Below are 5,831 nucleotides of genomic sequence, written 5' to 3'. Positions count from 1 at the left end.
CGCCCCTCCCCCCCGGCGCGCCCGCCCGCAGACTTCGCGGCCGCCGGGATCCCCTCTCCCCGGGCCGGCTCCCAGTGCGTCCCGCGCCCTCCGAGTGCCCCTGGCTTTTAAACTGCCCATTCTCGGCGCTAGGTTCGCTCATCTGCTCCTCCCTCCTCTCCCCCGCACGTCCCAAAGGTCTCAAGGTGACAGGCCTTGAGGCACTGGATATGGCACGCCCCCGCCTCAGTCAGGCCAAGTGCAGGCGTCTGGAGAGGCGCCCCCCGAGGCTCGGCGCGTCTCCGCAGCGCGCCGGTGAGTCGCACGCGGTACCTGCCTCTTCTGCCTTCTCCTAAGGTTGGGCCCTGACCTGAGCCCCTCCACACTCTTGCTTCCTCTCAACCCCTTTGGTCCTTTTTATCCGCCACTCCTGGGCGCTGTAAGGCCTCAAATGTTAGCATGTCCTAGGCCTCCGCCGGAGGTCCCCAAACTCCGGTGGGGGCGCAGCGAAGGGTGTCCGCACGCCACTTCCGCGCGTGATTGACATTACACAGGAGAGAAATCACCTGGATTTCGCGCTTGTTCAGCTACCATTGTCAGGATTTTCTTGTCCTTTCCATGGGGTAATACATGGACCATGAATTCGATGCCTAATTACACGTACACACGGATGTCCAGGATCTGTGTTGGTGAGGGCGTCTCTCAATCCATGAGAAAATTTTCAATTCCATTTTGGAGGCGAGTCCAAGGACGGACGGAGCCAGGACACTTGTGATCTGATACTAGTTGGAATTTGCTCTCTGGTTTCTGTTCAGAATTCATCAAATGAGAGCAATTGGTTTGTTTTGTTTTTTAATTTGTTTTGTTTTGGGTTTTTGCTGTTGGTTTTTTTTAGTTTGTTTTGTTGTTGTTTGGGTAGTATCAGGTACTATAGGTACAAAAGTAGTATCAGCTGGTTTTAAAAGTCAAGAATTGTTTGGTAGGTCTCCACTGACAGAGCATACCTGAATCCATAGAGTCTAGTGTATAGCACCAGTCAATACCCCTTTGTATGACCCAGCGGTTCTGTGCCTCTGATTCTACTCAAGAGAGCTGAAAACCTATCCACACAAAGATATGTATCTGAAAATTCACAGCAGCATTATCCCCAATAGCTGGGTAGATAAAATGTGGTATATCCATGAAATGGAATAGTATTCAGCATTAAAAAGAAAAGAAATACTGATGCATATTACATTATGCATGAACCTTGAAAACATGCTAACAGCCAGATACAAAACTGCATATTGTATCATTCCATTTATATCATGTAAATGTATAGAGGCAGAAAGCAGATCAGTGTCTGCCCAGGCTAAGGGTAGGAGGAATAGGAGTTGACTACAGATGGCAGGAGGGAGCTGTGTTTGGTGTTGAAAATGCTCTAAAATCAGATGATGGTGATGGTTGCACAAATCTACACATTTTAACTAGAATTCATTGAATTAAAAATTTTTTTTAATTTTTTAACGTTTTTATTTATTTTTGAGAGACAGAGGGAGACAGAGCATGAGCATGGGAGGGGCAGAGAGAGGAGGAGACACAGAATCTGCGGGAGGCTCCAGGCTCTCAGCTGTCAGCACAGAGCCCAACACAAGAGTCGAACTCATAAAGCACGAGATCATTACCTGAGCCAAAGTCAGACGCTTAACCGACTGAGCCACCCAGGCGCCCCTGAGTTGTACTTTTAAAAAAGGCCAAACCAGCCAGCCCCCCCCCAAAAAAAACCCCCAAACTCGTTTTTATACTTTTATTCCTTGTGAGGAATCTGTTGAGAGTCTGTGACTTGTATTTGAGCCTGGGGGGGAGGGCAGGGGGGATTCTGCAAGGCAAATTTACAGAAAAATGTGTTTTTTTTAAAAAAAGAGTTTTAGTTCTTATGGAAAGATAACCATACGTCTATTCAGTAAGTTCTATTTTGGCGCCTCCTTTGGAGTCTTGTAAGTGTTAAAGCGAGTTAATTTCCCCCTTTCACTCTTCTAAGTGATTAATTCCTGGGAACTAGAGTTAGGTATTCCAGTTCGTGACATTTTAAACACACCTACACATAGACACAGTACAAAGTGCACATTTCAGAGGGGATTTTTTATGACTATGTTAGGATCTGTCTTAGAAATCCATATCAAGCATTTGGGTGGAGTATTGTGTGATTACAGTTTAGATTAAAAAAGGAAAAGAGAGAGAGAGAGAAGAAGAAGAAAGAACCTACTGACAGCTTAAATTAAAAGATTCAGTTCCCCCAGACAGCCAGAAGTTTGGGTGTTTATCTTAACTTGCCTCACCTTTCCTTCACCTTGTTCTTCAGGAGAGGAAACTAGGGTTCAAGTAGCTTTGGAGCCAGGATTAAACAGCCCCTTCTGCTTCCTGCCTCTTCCAGTCCAGACAGAGATGAGGCCCAGATGGCCCTTTTCTTGTCTTTGTCCTTGTCAGCATGAGGCTAATAATTTCCTGTTGGTTCCTTCATCAAAGGTACCAGGCTCTCATCCCTTTGATGGCCTCTCCTCAGACTCTGAAGACAGCCAGGCCCTGCTGAGTCAGTTCCTTGTTTCCACTTTAGAAGCTCCAGGCTCCCCTAGGTCTTCTCAAAGCCTGTGCTCCGGAGGCATCCTTTGGTATAAGGTGTTAAAAATGAGACAAGATCCAAGCAGGGAGATGGTTTTATCACATTGCACTGGGCTCCAATCATGCCTTCTCTAGGCAGAGGGAAAACATTGAGAAGGATAGAATAGGAATGTCATTTGTGGACCAAGATTTTTAGTTAAGGTTCCCACAGCTGGGACTGCAGAGAAAAGTGGAAAAACCACTGACTTTTGATCTGTGTCTGATTCCTGGTTCTGCCACTTAATTAGCTGTATGACTTTGGGTAAAGACTTTATCTCCATGAGATACAGTTTCCAGTTCTGTAAAATGGGGCTTATTATCTGTGCCTCGATTGTTGGAGGTATTCAATGTACCCACTTATCTAAAGCCATAAAAACTATGCTTAGAGGAGAGGCTCAAAAAATGAAACATATTAATTACTGTTATTAATTACAAAGTGTGATTATTATCACACCTTAAATGCACTGAGCAAGAAAGGAGTCATGTTGCAATTATGAATTATAATAATTGTGGAGATTAATCTTATTTTAAATGGTATTTGTAATAAAAGTTCTGGCCAAGAATATTATGGCAATTCAAAATTTACTGATGTTGTAAGACCCGTCTAAAGTTATTTTAGAATTAGATGTGCTAAACCTGGAAGCTGGTGTCCTTGGGCTCATGTCCTAGATTTGCCACAAATTCACGAGTGACCCTGGGTAAGTTGTTAACTTTCTCTGAGCCTAGGTGTAAATGAGAGCTCACCCAGAATAAGTTCTGCGGAGGATCCTTCCAGAGCTGACATTCTGGAGTTTAAGTGCTACTCTTCATTAAAATGAGAGCACCTCGTAGATGCAGTTCCTTTTTTCCACCACTAGGAGTTGCCAGCCAATCATCTCAGGCTAACTGACTCCAGGCAACTTCTCTGGAACGCTTACTCTGGCTAGTAGCCTTTCTTTGTTTTCCTCCCTCATCTAGACTGTAAGTTCCCTAAGGGCAAGGGTGAGACCATTCTGGTTTATGTCTGTATCCTCAGTACCTCATGTGTTAAATATAGACGTCCAGTAAATATGTTTGATTAATTGATAATGTTTATTAATAAATATATTGATTAAATCAAGACAGCATATCAACCAAATATCACCATTATATACTAGATTATGAAAGACTCCAGCATCCAGTGGCTTAAAATAACAATTGTTTTTTCTTATCTGTGGGTTGGCTGGGTGGGGTTGCCTGGTCCAGACTGGGCTAGGCTATGGTAACAGCTCAGCTTTCGGTATTTCTCATCCTCCTCTTGAGATCAGATTGGGTATATTCTCATAGCAATAGCAACTGCACAAGATGTCCCACATAAATATGCATGGCCTCTTGTGGTATAGGCTTAGGACTGGAAACTGTTCCTTTTACCTCATTTTGTTGGCCAAAGCATACCAAATGGTCAGATGGAAAGATAAGGAGTAGAGAAATATAATCTATTTTTTTAGTGAGAGAAACTTCAGTTGCTTGGCAAAAGGCATGGATACAGAGAAGGGTGAAGAGTTGGGGACATTAATACAGTCTCCACAGTCACAAACAACTTTCATCCTGCGTCATTGCTGGGTTGTCCTGGGTTGTCCTGGGTTATCATATTTCATGGGGTAAAGCCTATAATCAAGAATATAATATCCTAGGGTATTAGAAGAGAGGTAATCAGAAGACAATTTCAGCCTCATACCAAACCCTGGAACCATGTCCTTCCTTTAAGGTTCAAGTTGTAAAGGAAGAAAGCAAGCAGAAATAATAATGTAATAATAATTAGCAGCTTATACATAAAACTAGAAATTCTTAAAACATCCCATCAAAGTAAGTATTGTTATCCCTATTTTACAGATTAGAAAATTGAGATAACAAGAAAATTATATGCAGTGCCGAATATAACACAACAGGTACATCTTGGAGTTCGAATTCCAACCTATGTGTTTGACTCACGAGTTATCGCAGTGGAGAGGCTCATCCAATAGGTTCTAGTTCTGATATGAATGGGGAGTGTGTGGGGGAAAAGGAGAACTTTTCTCCACACCCAGGACAGTGAACATCCATCGTGCCCCTAGGCACAATAGGTACAAAATAAATATTCAAGAAAGGGTGAAAGGAAATAAGGGAGAGAGGGAGGGAAGGGCAATAGAAGCAGTGAAGGTAAGAGAGAATTAAAGAGGATACTAGAAAAAAGATTTGAGAATCTACATCCATTTGTAGAACTGTCCCTATCCATGGTGGCCAGAAACCTATGGATTCTGGGAGTCTTCCATCCCTTGCCCCTACTGGTGCTGAGAACAGTTGCCTCATGCATACCTCCGTTCTGTAGTCTAGAAGGCTCATCATGGGCTGGGTCCTAAGTTCCTTGCTGATCTTCCCATCTCCCCCTGGATCACTGAAGCCACATTTTGCTTTTTGCTATTGTTCAGGCACATACTCCCAGTCCAGAACCTTTGCATTTCCTGTTCCTTCTGCCTGAAGCACCCTGCCCTAAGTCTTTCTCCTGGTGTTCTTCTTCATTTTGCCTGCTAAACCAGGACTTCCCTGACTCTTCCATCAACCGGAGCACCCACCCAACGTTCCAACCCCCTACAACCCATCCCTTTCAATCCCCTTAGACTGCTTTATCCTTCTTTGTAACGCATATACTCACTCAAGATTGTATTATATATTTTTATTTACCTCGTTTTATTGTTACCTTGCCCCGCTAGGGTACACAGTTCAGGAGGACGAAGAATATCATCTCTCTTGTTGATTCCTGTATCTTCAGCATCTAATACAGTGCCAGGCATATGGTAAGTACTCAGTAAATATTTGTAGAATGAATACATGGATAGCAAATGCATGCAGAATGCTAACTGAATGAATGAATCCCCAAACCGAGAGCAGATGGATCATCTGCTTGAATCTAAACATGGTATAAGTATCCCTTGTTTACAGAGTGGATTTAATGATGCCAATTATTCATATTACAGAAACGATTCTTCACTTTACCAAAGGTATCATTCGAATGCTAGTTAAAACAGCTACCTCCTCTAGTGTTTTTAAAAATAGTATCCAATTTACAAAATGGTGGCATGCAGACAACTTTTCAGGAACATACGAATTTCTTAAAATGAATTACAGGTATGCATAATGACAGTTCTGCTTCTGATTTCTAATTCTAGTTTGTTTGCTGTATGGACTAAGAGATTGGCTTATTAAACCGCCTCACAGAA

This window comes from Suricata suricatta, chromosome 16 (genome assembly GCF_006229205.1).
Source record: "Suricata suricatta isolate VVHF042 chromosome 16, meerkat_22Aug2017_6uvM2_HiC, whole genome shotgun sequence".
Taxonomy (NCBI): Eukaryota; Metazoa; Chordata; class Mammalia; order Carnivora; family Herpestidae; genus Suricata; species Suricata suricatta.
The sequence above is the reverse complement of the archived record's forward strand: the minus strand, read 5'-3'. Positions refer to the sequence as shown.